This window comes from Chiloscyllium plagiosum, unplaced genomic scaffold, assembly GCF_037043375.1.
Source record: "Chiloscyllium plagiosum isolate Xiang-an unplaced genomic scaffold, Cpla_swu_hap1 HiC_scaffold_13, whole genome shotgun sequence".
Taxonomy (NCBI): domain Eukaryota; kingdom Metazoa; phylum Chordata; class Chondrichthyes; order Orectolobiformes; family Hemiscylliidae; genus Chiloscyllium; species Chiloscyllium plagiosum.
Window position 1 is genome coordinate 33,356,025 of NW_028270151.1, and position 14,698 is coordinate 33,370,722.

The 14,698-nt window shown below is 40.2% G+C and overlaps 1 protein-coding gene across 2 annotated transcripts in view; it reads left to right on the forward strand.

The window, feature by feature from the left end:
- Positions 1–13,967: 13,967 nt before the first annotated feature.
- Positions 13,968–14,698, forward strand: part of tnk2b (tyrosine kinase, non-receptor, 2b) — a 298,847-nt gene continuing 298,116 nt past the window's right edge. Inside the window, exon 1 of one of the 2 annotated variants that reach the window (XM_087993487.1) lies at positions 13,968–14,099. The gene's annotated coding sequence lies outside the window, so the exon portion shown is untranslated. The remainder of the gene's footprint in view (positions 14,100–14,698) is intronic. The other variant, XM_087993482.1, reaches the window with a different exon arrangement.

Sequence of the window (14,698 nt, forward strand, 5' to 3'; positions counted from 1 at the left end):
AGTCTATTTGACAATGTAGTGATCTTTAGAAAGTCCATAGTACAATTTGCTGAGCTCTTTGAGTGACTATGAGAAGCAAAACTCGTAATAAACTTAAATAAAACTGAATTCGCGAAAGTAGAGATGACGTTCTTGGGACATAACATCTGTCATGGAAGGTTGACCCCACGGAACACAAAGACAAAGGCCATTGAGGAAGTTTCACTACCTACCTCAAAGAAAGAGGTGCTTCGATTCTTAGGACTCAGTGGATTCTATCGGAAATTTGTTCCAAACCTCAGCAGTGTAGTGGCATCGTTAACTGATTTGCTGAAGAAGAACACAACATTTCGGTGGACAGAACAAGGCCAGGGGACATTCGACCATTTGAAAGCCATATTAACCACCAAACCAGTTTTAGCTACACCAAACTTTTCAAAACCTTTTAAAGTCGCCGTCGATGCTAGTGACATAGGACTTGGCGCTGTCCTCCTGCAGGAAGGTGAGGATGGGATTGAACTGCCAGTTGGTTACTTTTCAAAGAAACACAACATCCACCAGAGGTAGTACTCCACGATCAAAAAAGCACTATTGAGTTTGATTATGGCCTTACAACATTTTAATGTGTATGTCATGAACAATGTGTCAGAGATGATTGTGTACACGAATCACAATCCTCTTACCTTCTTAGATTGTTTTAAAGACAAGAGTATGAGACTATTTCATTGGAGTCTTATGTTACAGAGTTTTAATTTAAAAAGCATACATGTAGCAGGTCGTAAGAATGTAATCGCAGATGTGTTAGCACGGATTTAACTGATAAGGTTTAGATACGATTTGTATTTATCTAACACGCGGACAGCCCAGAGAATAGCTCTCTTAAAAGTATCTTTATCTATCAATGACCTGTGAAATAGAAATCCCTAAGAAGAAGAAAAAAAGACAGAGGAAGATACTAAGAGAAGATTCGACAGTTGGCTGGTTTTGAAATTTGAATTTTTTGGTAAATCTTAATCGGGGGTTTTATCGGAGCAGAATTATAGAAGGGAAAGTAAAACATAGGTTAGAAAAAGGAGTTGTTAATAGTTGTTAGTTAATTATTCTCTGTTAGACATTTTTTTAAAAAGTTGTGAATTTTTACTTTAAACAGTACTTTTGGGATAGTCCTTGGCGTCTCGAATTTAACAGATTACAGCATGGGCTAAATCTTTTTTGTTTTGCTGGTTTAAATTAGTGGGTGGGTGGGAGGGGTTTAACCCTGTGTTGTAACAACTCTAAGCATATTTTTATATTCCTTATAGTCCTCAATAGACGTTTTCTACTTAGTATTGTCTAACACTATCCAACACGTCATTCTTTTATTCACTGTTTTCCTCTTTTTTACTTCGATACGCTACTCCTCATCACCTGACCAATTCAGTTTGAACTCTTCCCAATGTTAGGGACCAGACTGGACCCCCTTCAAAACATTTCAAGAAAGTAGTCCAGATCTCTAACTTTTCTAGTTGTTTTAAGCAGGTGTTAAGTGAATATTCCAGGAGAGATGCAGTTGGCCTAACCATTCAGTGTTAAACAAACAGTATTTATTTACACATGAACAAAAGAAAACCCAATTTAGAATAATATAACTACTTAAAAACCCAATCGACTCCATCGCAACTTAATTATGCTGTTCCAAATACTTGCAACATCCCCATAAACACCACCTTGGCAATAAAGGCAAAATCAAACACAGATTCTTACAGGAGAGATGCCAGAGAGAGAGAAAAGGTCAGCATGGAACTGTTTCTTTGACCAGCAGCCTGAAAAACTGACTGCTTGCTAAAACCAAACCAAACCAAACCAGAGAGAGCAGAGCTGGGAGAACTGGCCTTTCATTTTACAAGTGTTTTTTTAATCATAAAAAGCCTATTGCCTGAGGCAGTTTGTGTTAGCTATAATCAAGTTGGTCCTTAAACCCATACAAAGCAGACACATCGGAATCTATGTGTTTACAACCCTTCTGAAACAAAGAACCAAAGACAACTTAACTCTGTTAAAGCAGCAGCATCATCACACCAAGCACAATAGTGAAGCTGCTTGCAAGCACTCCAGTTATCGAGTGATACAGCACGGAAACAAACCCTTCAGTCCAACTAGTCCATACCGGCCATGTTTCCAAAATAAACTAGTCTCACTTGTCTGCATTTCACCCAAATCCATACAAACCTTTCCTATTTACATGTGTATCCAAATGCCTTTTAAATGTTGTAACTGTACCTACATCTACTACTTCTTCTGGCAGCTCAATCCACACACAAACCACTCTCTATGTAAAAAAAAAGTTGCCCCTCAAGTCCTTTTTAAAACTTTCTCCTCTCATCTTAAAAATATGCCCCTTAGTCTTCCCCTAATGTAGGGAAAAGACCTTTGCTATTCCCCTTATCTATGCCCCTCATGATTTTATAAACTTCTATAAGCTCACCCCTCAACATCCTACACTCCAGTGAAAAAAGTCCTAGCCTATCCAGCCAAGTTTTATAACTCAGATGTTCCATTCCCAGCAACATCCTGGTAAATATTTTCTGAATCTGCTTCAACTTAATAATATCCTTCCTATAGCAGGGTGACCAGAACTGTACACATTACTCCAGAAGAGATCTTATCAACACTCTGTACAATGTCAACATGTTGTCTCAACTCCTATACTCAATGGTCTGAACAATGAAGGCAAGGGTGCTAAATGCCTTCTTAACCACCCTGTCTACCTGTGACACAAATTTCAGTGATTCTAGAGTCTCAAGAATCTGAAACTTAGCATTTTCACGCCATGCCTGAAACCATGTAATGACCATTCCTATTTGTTTGTCAACACTTGCTGGCATATAGTCCTGTGAGTAAATCAGAGATTACTATTTTCAAGGTCTAATTTTCAACATTGCCCATCTCAATCCACTTCCACTACTACATCTCCTGAAAGCTGAATTGTAGGAACTCAACAAGTGTTCTATTCTCATTGGTACTGGAATTATTATCTGCCTTGCTTCGTTTCCCCTAAAGAATATCCTAAACTTTGTGCATGTTTTCTAATCTGGCACCAGAGAGTTAATACTTCATATGGAACTCACGATGATAAATACTAAAATATGAAGGAAATCTGTTCTAATGACTGTTTCTAATGTTTTTATTTATGTTCTCTTGCACAGTTCCTTGCTCCTCAGTGCCAAAACATGGTCTGCATTTCTTCAATACATCATGATTGCAGCTGTGACACAAACATTGCAGACTCCTGCAGCTCCTACTTGTCCAGATGGCTAAGCATCGACTATCTTGAACTCCCACTGCCTTTGCAGTGACCTCCTCATGAACAATCTAAAAAATCTCACTCTTCCTGATGCTCTACAGTGATTCCCAATGGTCCCTCAAGTTTGGAAATCCTGAACTTGAACTCAAGCAGCTGGAGATACTTCCTATATATGTGTTCCCTTTAGTAAAGTTCACATGTGGGATAGGAATTGCAAACAACCGGTCTGAGTTACTCATTTATGATTCCAGAATAAAATCTCCTATTCTCTTTCATAATTGAGTTAATACCCTTTGTTAACCATTCATCTTAATTAAAGCCTTTAGGTTTTCTCAGCCCAAAATTCTTAATTCACATACTTTTATATTTATCCTGTTTGATTTTGGAACATAGGAACAGAAGTCGGCCATTCACCCCTCAAGCCTTAGCCTTAACTAACTAAAATGTAAAGTCATACATTGTTTACTGGTGTGGAATTAAACTCCTGCCCCCCCGAAAAATCCTTTACAAGTCACTGGCTACCTGCTATCCTCTGACTTAATCTCCTTGCATTTTTTTTTAAAAGAGTGCCTTGGAAGATCCATATAACTGTTACGGGACATATAACAAAACCAAGAAGGAATTTGGAGGTGGTGAGAGTGTCAGTGCCAAAGTTCTTGACCCCTATATGTTTTCTATAAGAATTAGATTAGATTCCCTGCAGAGTGGAAACAGGCCCTTCTGCCGAACAAGTCCACACTGACCCTCCGAGGAGCAACCCACCCATTCTGACTAATGCACCTAACAGAGTGGGCAATTTAGCATGAGCCAATTCACCTGACCTGCAAATCTTTGGACTGTATGAGGAAACCAGAGCATCCGGAGGAAACCCACGCAGAATGTGCAAACTCCACAAAATCACCCAAGGCTGGAATTGAACGTGGGACCCTGGTGCTGTGAGGCAGCAGTGCTAACCACTGAGCCACTGTGCCGCCCAATGCTTTATTTGCAGCACAGAAGATCCAAACATTCTGTTAGGTCTTTGGAGTCTCTGCTCCCTGCCGCTTATTATTACGTTATTATGTCATTATCACTGGCATTATTATAACATTGTTATTCGTCATCATCATTACATATGCTATTGATGTCTCATACTCAACACAAAAGGCATACAAAATTCACTGCAGACAACCTTAGGCAGCACCTTTCAAACCAATGGTCACTACCATCTAAAAGGACAAGGGCTGAAGATACATGAGAAAACCACCACTTGCAAGTTCCCAGCCAAGTCACTCGCCGTCCTGACTTGGAAATATATTGCCGTTCCTTTAGTGTCATCAGGACAAAATCCTGAACTCCCTCTCCAAGGTCATCATGGGAGGTATGAAGGTGAGTGGGAGAGGAGGTAAGGATTGCTGTCAGTGTGTCAGGTCGTAAGATGGCAGGTGAGTGGGTAAAGGAGTAGGCCAGAAGATTAGGGTATGAGCTGGTAGAGTGCCAGGTGTTGAGGATGTGGAGTGGCAGATTGTTAAGAAGATTAGGCACGAGTTGGATGATGATGATGTGGAGGTGCTGGTGTTGGACTGGGGTGGACAAAGTCAGAAGTTACACGACACCAGGTCATAGTCCAACAGGTTTATTTGAAATCACAAGCTTCCGAAGCACTGCTCCTTCATCACATGAAGTCTGTTGGACTATAACCTGGCGTTGTGTGACTTCTGACTATGAGATAGCTGAAATGACAGAGGGACAAGTGGGTGGATGAGCAGGTCAGGAGGCAGGTGGATGAAAAGTTAAAATGGAAAGTAGCTGTTGGGATATGGTGGTAAGTGAGTGTGTAGGGTGGCAGGTAAGGGGTGAAGGGTTACAGTGGCAGGTAGTTGAGAAATGGGGTGCGAGTTTGGTAAAGGAGGAGAGTGACTGATGGTGGCTGAGGGAGTCGGATGGATGGTGGGTGAGGGGGTACAGATGGTAAGTGGGTGAGGAGGTAGTGTGTGTCAGGTGTTGGGCATGGATCAGGTTTCGGTGACAGGTAAAAATGTGAATGTTTTGGGGGTGTTATGAATGCATCAGTTTTGCAGTTAGCCAGGAGTTACAGCAGGTTTCACTCCTCTCACATTTCACGGCTAACTGGTCAGGTAAGTGAGTGGAAATCGTCAAAGACTCTGACTCTAACTCAGAGGTTGGGACTTATCAGAGGATTCCAGTCACTAGGTTCTGAACCAATGCATTTGCTTTGCTGTTTGTCTAAATGTACAATTATGTTTGATCACTAGGTGGGGTAGAAGGCTACAAATTTTGCTGTGAATTGCCCTTTTGTACTGCATTAAATGCTTTTCTTTTGCTTTCAACAATTGTGTTTTTAAACAGGGTTTAGATTACAAATACATCTGAAGTGACTACACCCATCCGGGTGACCTCTATGGAACATCAGTCCCACCCTACATTTGGATAATAAGATGTTGGAAGTGTGTTAAAGATATGGTTACTTTATATTATTTTCTAAGTGAGCTTCCTCACATCAAAGATAGTTACACCCTTTGACTTTATTAAATCTTGAGAGGAGTACATTTTCTTTTAGCATTAAAGTATGGAGAGGTTTGAAATGCCTGAAATAATGAGATTGAACCAAGAATCATATGATCTAAAATTAACTCTTTGAAACCCTGAGATTGATCATTTTACTATGTGTTGTGTTGGCAAAGGATTCCAGATATATCTTTGCTGCATTCTTATAATTAACTTTTCTAATAATTTAAAAAGTTGGTTAGCTTTTTTTCACCCCTTACTGAGTTTGGAATCTCAATTACCAATTGCATCTATGAAGTAAGTTGATCATTTATCCCTGAATCAAGGTACAGATGGACAGATAAATATTAATCAATAGAAGTTACAAAATGGAAACAGGATATTCCTCATGACCAGTTGAGGTTGTATCCAGTTTATTTCTCTTCAGACAAAACATTATTGCTATCGTAATCATGTAATCCATCAAGACCATGTTGTTTTCAGAAAATATCCTTATATCCAAGTGAGCTTAATTTAGTGCATTGATTCCAACTTCATGAATTTTGTTACACTTTCAAATGCATGTAAACAAATAAAGCATAAAAGCTCCTTTTCTCATGAGGTTAATCGATTGGCAAGAAATCTAAGCCTGCTCGTAGAAAGAGCTAATTTTTCTTTGTTTCTTCAGTGGTGGGGCAAAACATTCTCCAATTCACACAACTACATCTTTTTATTTATTTTTAAAAACTTCCTTGAACAATAGAGAGCAACTTCTATTTCAAATTTTACCTTTAAATGCTATATATTCTACTGTCTTCTCTTGCACTTTACTGATTAACTGTAGACAGAATCTTTTCCTTGTCTTTTTTATTTATCCTTTTTCTCCTTGAAATAGTTGTCAAGTTCTGAGTTCAGACTGGATTTCTACCAAGCGTTTTCAAGACTTTTGGTTTTTGTTTACATTTTAGGAAATAAGTTGTAGCTTTCACAAATCAATTTATTCCCCTTAGCACAGACATTCTACAGAATTTTAAGTTCAAATTTATTCTTTCTTAAAAAAAAGCTTCCTTTGCAAACCATTTTTCTGAAATGTTCTTCACTTTAGAATTTTGAGCTCAGTGTCAGGCACATGCTGTTTGTTTTCACATTCCAATTAGCAATATTTAAATTGAAAAATTAATTTTCACTTTTGAGAACTGTATCAGGAACAAAGTTCCCAAGCCTGTAAACATTACAAAGTTTCTCACCCAAAATTAATCCAATTCAGGATCAATCATAATCATGTCAAACACCCCAATTTACAACATCAAACATTTAAAAGAAAGCATTCCACATATGTGTTAATTTTATATACAGATTAAAAAGCCCAATGCTTTATAGAATATCCTGGTATCAAAATTCTATCCAGTAACCAGGATTCTGGGGTTTGCAAATTTTATTCCTTGCAAACTTTATTTAGTTCTCTTCCCATAAGTTGCATTCCTTGTCTTCAGTTCTTTAAACTTCTGAAATACAACAAGGTTAATTCTCAAAAAGAACCTTATGTACTTAGCCCAAAACTGTAGGATTTTACACAAAGACTTAAACTGAGATTACATGCCCAATCATACCCATAGTGCACGATTAGAATAGTGTTTTTGTTAACATACATCACGTTTTCCGTACTTCTTGAGTAGTCCTCATTCCAGAGGGATCCTCCTAGATTCTAATTGCACCAAACAAAACAATTGCTTTCAAACAACTGAACAATGAATTTTACCATAAATTATTATTAGATCAATTTTACTACTATTTTGTACGGTTATATTTCAAACTAAATCACCAATGACTAGCTTTTAAACATTCAGACCACAAAGGGTTAATGAATCTCTATTTGGCATGAACAGGCTGACATTCAAAGAACAGGACAAGTCTGTAACATATACAGACAAAGACATACAGATGAGGCTTACAAGAAGTATTTTTCCCTCTCTTGTTTCTTCGAGCAGCATTCTCGGTTTCTGTAGCGTGTCCAACTTAATGAACTCTCCTATCTAAGCTTCATTTCTCCACAGTCCTTTCTGGGATTAATTTACAAGTGGAGCCATCCAGTCAACTGTTCCATCTCAGCTTCTGGATTATCCATCTCTGGGAAAGCCTCCCTGGATCATCCCCCTCTTAGACAATTGGAACTCACCTCCACTTAAGAGGTGGTTTGCCTGCAAAGTTTTTCATGATTCACAGTATGTTCTGCAATTTCTTTATCAAGACCTGTAGCTAAGCTCATTAAACTGTAAGATTAACTGTATGTTACTTTGTAAGAGGAGAAAGTGAGGACTGCAGATGCTGGAGATCAGAGCTGAAAATGTGTTGCTGGAAAAGCACAGCAGGTCAGGCAGCATCCAAGGAGCAGGAGAATTGACGTTTTGGGCATAAAGAAGGGTTCATGCCCGAAACGTCGATTCTCCTGCTCCTTGGATGCTGCCTGACCTGCTGCGCTTTTCCAGCAACACATTTTCAGCTATTACTTTGTAAGACCCTCACATTTGGTCTAAACGTTCTGCCCAGAGATCACTTGGACCCAACAACTCGGATACCATTCCATTAGATGCCATACATCTTTATTAACCGACTAATCAATAGCATATATTCACAATTACACTAGTTACTTAGACGTCCTGTAAGATAGGGCCCATCTCAGGGGATCAATCCATTGAAAAATTTCTAAGCTTGTCTTTGGAGCAGCTGATCAATTGCTATAACTACTGCAGCTTCCTCACTATCTCTTTCTTTCCAGAAAGAAAGGGCGGCACGGTGGCACAGTGGTTAGCATTGCTGCCTCACAGCGCCAGAGACCCGGGTTCAATTCCCGCCTCAGGCGACTAACTGTGTGGAGTTTGCACGTTCTCCCCGTGTCTGTATGGGTTTCCTCCGGGTGCTCCGGTTTCCTCCCACAGTCCAAAGATGTGCAGGATCAGGTGAATTGGCCATACTAAATTGCCCGTAGTGTTAGGTAAGGGGTAAATGTAGGGGTATGGGTGGGGGGTTTCACTTCGGCGGGTCAGTGTGAACTTGTTGGGCCGAAGGGCCTGTTTCCACACTGTAATCTAATCTAATCTAAACTGTGTTCCATTATAAGATAATACTAGTTTGGGTCCACCATTTTTTATTTCTTTATCGAATGTGGGCATCACTGGCTAGGCCAACATTTATTGCCCATTTCTGGTTAGCAGACATTAAGAATCATACACATTGCTGGGGTCTGGAGTCACATGTGGACCAGACCAAGTAAGAAAAACAGATTTCTTTCCCTAAAGGACATTCGTGAACCAAATGGGTTTTTACAAAATCAGCAGTAGTTATATGACAGGGTCGAAGAGTGTGGTGCTGGAAAAGTACAACCGCTCAGGCAGCATTTGAGGAGCAAGAGCATCAATGTTTCGAGCATAAGGTTTTCATCAGTGTTGTTGCCTGAGCGGCTGTGCTTTTCCAGCACCACACTCTTCGACTCTGATCTCCAGCATCTTCATTCCTCACTTTCTCCTAGTGGTTACAGGCTAGTCATTAGGGTAGCATTTTTGTGAAATTCCATATTTTCAAAATTGAACTCAAATTTCGCCATCAATATGGTGTGTCTCCTGAACCGTAGCCTGGGGTTCTGGATTAGTAGCACAGAAACATTATCACACAGCCACTGTCTGCCCAACTTGATTGGGTCTTGATTATGATCATACAATATGAGGAAGGTTTCTAGTACAATAGTAGCTGTATTGCTAAACTGCAAAATTAAAAGCCTTTAAAACAAGGAAAACAAATAATCATATTAGGAAGACATGACAGTGAAAATTATAATGCCAGGAAAATTTCAATTCAGAGATGGGCCAAATTGAATGCAGAATTTACATCTTAGAGGAACAGTTCTCGAAATACAGATATGCTTGCAAACAAATGCCAAATTAGAAAATGAGCAAGTATATACACATTCATGTTTGTTTAGGGCTGCACCTGATAATGTTGTAGCTTGCCAAGAGGTAAAAATTCAACAGATATTTTTTAATCATGTTCTGCAAGCTTTTGATAATTATTTTTCTCAGAACAAATAAAACTCTTGCAAAAGCAAAGACCAAAAGAATTGCAAACGCTTTAAATCTGAGGAATGGTCACTCCATCCAAAACATTAACTCCAACTTCTCACCACAGATGCTGCTAGATCTGCTGAGCTTTCCAGCAATTTATGTTTTTGTTCTTGCAAAAGCAAGATGTAATAGGACAGTTTGGCATCAAAGTGAATCCATTGATAATTTCATTAATGACCTCTTCCGATTAATCAATAAATGTGACTATGGAGATTAAAAGTCAAAATTCATAAGAGACAGAATTATTGTTGGAATTGCTGAACAGTCTTTGTCATGTTTGGGGAGGCGATGGCGTAGCGGTAGTGTCACTAGTCTATTGTTCTGGGGTCATGGTTTGAAGCCCACCAGAGCAGATGTTGCAATTGGATTCAATAAATATCTGGAATTAAAAGCTATCTTATTGGTGACCACATAATCATTATCAATTGTTGTAAAAACCCATTTCGTTCACAATGCCTGTTTGAAAGCCTCAACAAATATGGCAATTAGGCAATACACACTGGCCCAGTTACTGACAACCACATTCCCATGAATGAATAAAAAATATTATCACAGTCAAAAGAAAATTTGACTTTGTAGAGGGCCAACCAGATGGTGAAAGAAGCAGAAATCTGGAAATAACACAATTCCATCTAAGAGAGAGGATCAATTTTGATTAGATTAGATTCCCTACAGTGTGGAAATAGGTCCTTTGGCCCAACAAGTCCACACTGACCCTCCGAAGAGGAACCCACCCAGACCATTCCCCTACACCTAATACTATGGGCAATTTAGCATGGCAATTCACCTAACTTGCACATCTTTGGACTGTGGGAGGAAACCAGAGCACCTGGAGGAAACCCATGCAGACACTGGGAGAATGTGCAAACTCCACACAGACAGTTGCCTGAGGCAGGAATTGAACCTGGGTCCCTGGTCCCACTAAGCCACCATGCCGACCTCTTAATATAGGTTATTTAACTGCTAAAATACAGAAATCCTATAGACACATGTAAGAAGCAATACAGAGAGTAGGAGAGACATAAAATACTCAGTCAATGTCAGTGCTGTGGCATAAGAAAACCTCACAGGCAGAAACTGTGCCTTGCTTTAAAAAAACAAATTATGTATGAATCAATTTTCAGAAAATGTACCAAAGTAGGACACAGTCACAGGGCAACAAGAAATCAAACACAAGAAAATGAATCAGGTAAAACAGACTAAAATAGATGAAAAGCTTAAGTGTTCTTATGAGAAATAGATGATCCAGATCTAGTTTTTGGCAGGGAGGTATTTATGTCAATGGTCATCTCATGACCTTTAAGCTTGATACAGAGGTGACAACCTAATCTCTTTGTCACTGTTTAGATTTCCCAATGGCTAAAGGTTAGGATGCTCAATGCCAATCCTATAGATTGTCATTGGCAATCACTTAAAAAGCTATTGATACATTTTATCTCAACCTTATTTTATAAATGCAGAGTACAGAGTATCCTTGATATGGTCATATTGGACAACAGACCATAGATTGTTAATGCATACTTCAACCAGTTTGTAGCCAGTTCTGGATTTGAACATATCCCAAGTTCACTAAGAAACACACAATTAAATGGGGATGCCAAGTGGGTTGTCAGGATATAAAACCCCCCTTGAAAAGAATACAGCTCTATATGGCACTACTAAATTGTACATCTACTCCACTCCAATGTGATCTAGCATCAGAGATGCTGACAGACAGGAAACTGAATACTCAGTGCCTCATTCTATCAAAGAGGTTGACTGCACATTTATACCTTCAAGGGACATAATATCAGTGAGTAGTCCCATCATGCATAACAGGCCCACACACTAGATGCTACTGTACAAGATGATTGCCACATTTAGGACAGGAGCAACAGAGATAGATCATACATGTGCACAGAAAAGATACAGTCATCCAAGAGCCTGCAGACAAGTAAAGATTATATATTGTTTGTACTTCTGAAAGATTTGTGCAAAGGAACTACAGGAAACTTATGTAAACCCACCACTGAACTCACTGAGGAACTTGATAACACGAGAGATCTATAGATATTAACCAATCAGGAAGAGAATCAAAGTTAACGGTGTTCTATCTAGCCAGCTACCAATCTTTCAAATCTGAAGCAAACATATTCCAGGAGAGTAATGAAGTCTTCAGGTCGCCTGAATATGTCAAGCTAGAGATTGATGGGGAGATTGGAGTGTAGTAAATGTAATTTTACACACAACTGCAGAACATTAATAATGGAAAAAACATTTAGGGGAGATTTTGTGTTTGGATCGGAAACAGTGCGCAAGGGTTAATATGGAAGAGTGCCACAAACACAACCCAATCATGGTGACATAGGCTTGGGGACAGAGCAATTGGAATCTTGAAGAAATGGCTGGGTTAACATTTTCTCAAAGTATCTAACTATGCCAATCATATCAATGCAAACTAGTAGCTAATATACAACAAACGATTTTTTATGACTATCAGAGACTTTTCTAGTTGGACCAGGAAATGGTTTTCCTTGACCATACTTATCTTGTGGCTTTCTTTAATTAGAGAGGATTGTACCAGTAACTTTCATCATGAGAGTAGCTAATAATGTTCAGCGTGCAGGCAGTACCCAAATAATAGTTACACGTTATGATGGTGTGCGGCTTGGAAGACAATCCACAGGTGATTACATTCCTATGTGTCTGCTGCTCTTGTTCTTCAAGATGATAGAATTTGCAGTTTTTAATTCCTGGCAAAGGAGGCTTGTCAAGTAGCTCCAGTCTCTGAGAAGCTGAAAAATGTGTTGCTGGAAAAGTGCAGCAGGTCAGGCAGCATCCAAGGAGCAGGAGAATTGACCTTTCGGGATAAGCCCTTCTTCAGGATTCCTGCTCCTGACCATGTGATGGGAAAAAAGTCATTGATGAAGCAGTTGAAGATAGTTTGGCCTAGGATACTACCCTGAGGAATGCCTTCTTTGATTCCACAAGGTCAAATGCAGCCTTGAGAATGAAGACAATTGCTTTCACCTCACCCTCTGGAATGCAGCTGTATTTGGCAGTCTCTTGAGTGAGAAATGTATGTATTAGTCAGCCTATTTGCCTTGGTGCTGTTCATACCTTTTTAATATGAAAAGTACCATATAAATGCAAGTTGTTAGTAGTCTTTGTCAGCAGTGGAGCCAAAAAGCATGGTGCCCATCATTTATGCCACATTAGTATGATTTACTGCTGGTTTAGTTACATTTATGTGAGAACTAAGTGACCATTGTCACAGGTCACTGGACTTAAAGCATTAACTGTGTTTTCTCTCCACAGACGTTGTCAAACCTAATGAGTCTCTCCAGCAACGTTCATTACGTTGTGTTCCATGGAAATAGTTTTGTTTGGAAGTACTAGCTTTTGGAGAGCTGCTCCTTCATCAGATAGCTGTGGAGCAGGATCATAAGGCACAATTTATAGCAACAGATCATAATGTCATGTTCAATATGTCATTTCAGTTGCACGACACTGTGATCTGTTGCTATAAATTCTGTGTCTTATGATCCTGCTCCATAGCCGCCTGATGAAGGAGCAGCGCTCTAAAAGCTTGTACAGTACTCCCAAATAAACCTGTTAGATTATAACCTGGTGTGGTGTGATTTTTGACTTTGTCCACCCCAGAAAACACTAGCAACTCCACATCATGGCTTCCTAGGCAATGTAACTAGTTGCGTAAGGTTCGTGCTTGTGATGGGACCTTCCAGCTGGACAATACGAAAAACAGAAGTAGAAAAATTAAGGGACTAAAGAATATTATATTCTATTTTCCACCATCGAGTTCTCGCATCCACAGCTCCATCGAGATACTCCGCATGCGCAACACCCATCACCCTGCGCCAGGTGTCCGGCAGTTCCGCATGCGTACTGCAGCTACTATCCCGGGGCCCCAACCGGAAATCCGCATGCGCACTGTTGTAAAGCTGCCGAATGGGTTTGAAGGGGAGTCGGCAGTTCGCATGCGCACTGTTTAAAGCTGCCGCGGCCGGCACCTGTGTGCAACAAGTGGAAGTCCGCATGCGCAATGAGGCCGTCTCCTGGAGTGGAGGGAGCGGCGGTCCGCATGCGCGCTCTGGCTCCGGTACCGGAGACTCCGAGGAGCCGGGAGTGAGAGTTCGGTGTTGGAGTTTGCAGCAGCAGCAGCAGCAGCAGCAGCAACAACAACAATAAATTGCTGGGGTTTGAGTCCCCCTGGAGAGAATGAACCTGAGGAGCAGGTGAGTATGGTGGTTTTCCTCGTCGGCGGTGCAGACACACCTTGACCGGGGTCTGTGATCTGTCACCGTCAGACCCTGCGTCGGGCATCGAAGGCTTTTTAAAGTTGTCAGCGCCAACCGCAGGGCCTGCCCAAGTGGGTGAGATATGGTGGTAAAGTTCTTTGTTGGCCAGGTACCTGTGAGAATTCTAATGCTTCTACACTTCGATGATCGTTTTTGGGGCTTTATGGATTTTCAATTCACCGGAAGAATCTACAGGTTTTTAAGAGAGCGAAATCAGTTTTAGTTAATGTTCTTGGTCAAGGGATGATGTGATTTCTGAATTGAGGCTAGCAGTCGCTTTGTACTGTCATTCTACAGCCGTGTTAGCTGCCCAACTTTAGATCCTAAACATATTTCCTAATGGGTTATAGAGCGTCTTGTCCAATTTTGTGTGCCAAACCTGATTTTAGTTTTACTGATGTGCGGTAAATTGGAAAAGATAGTACCAGTGCTGAAGCTACCTTTTTATGAATGTAGTATCTTCGTTAGGAACAAACCATGGTTTTCCAAAGTTCTCCTCTTACTGCAGGTCCTCTGATACATTACCAGGTTTGAAT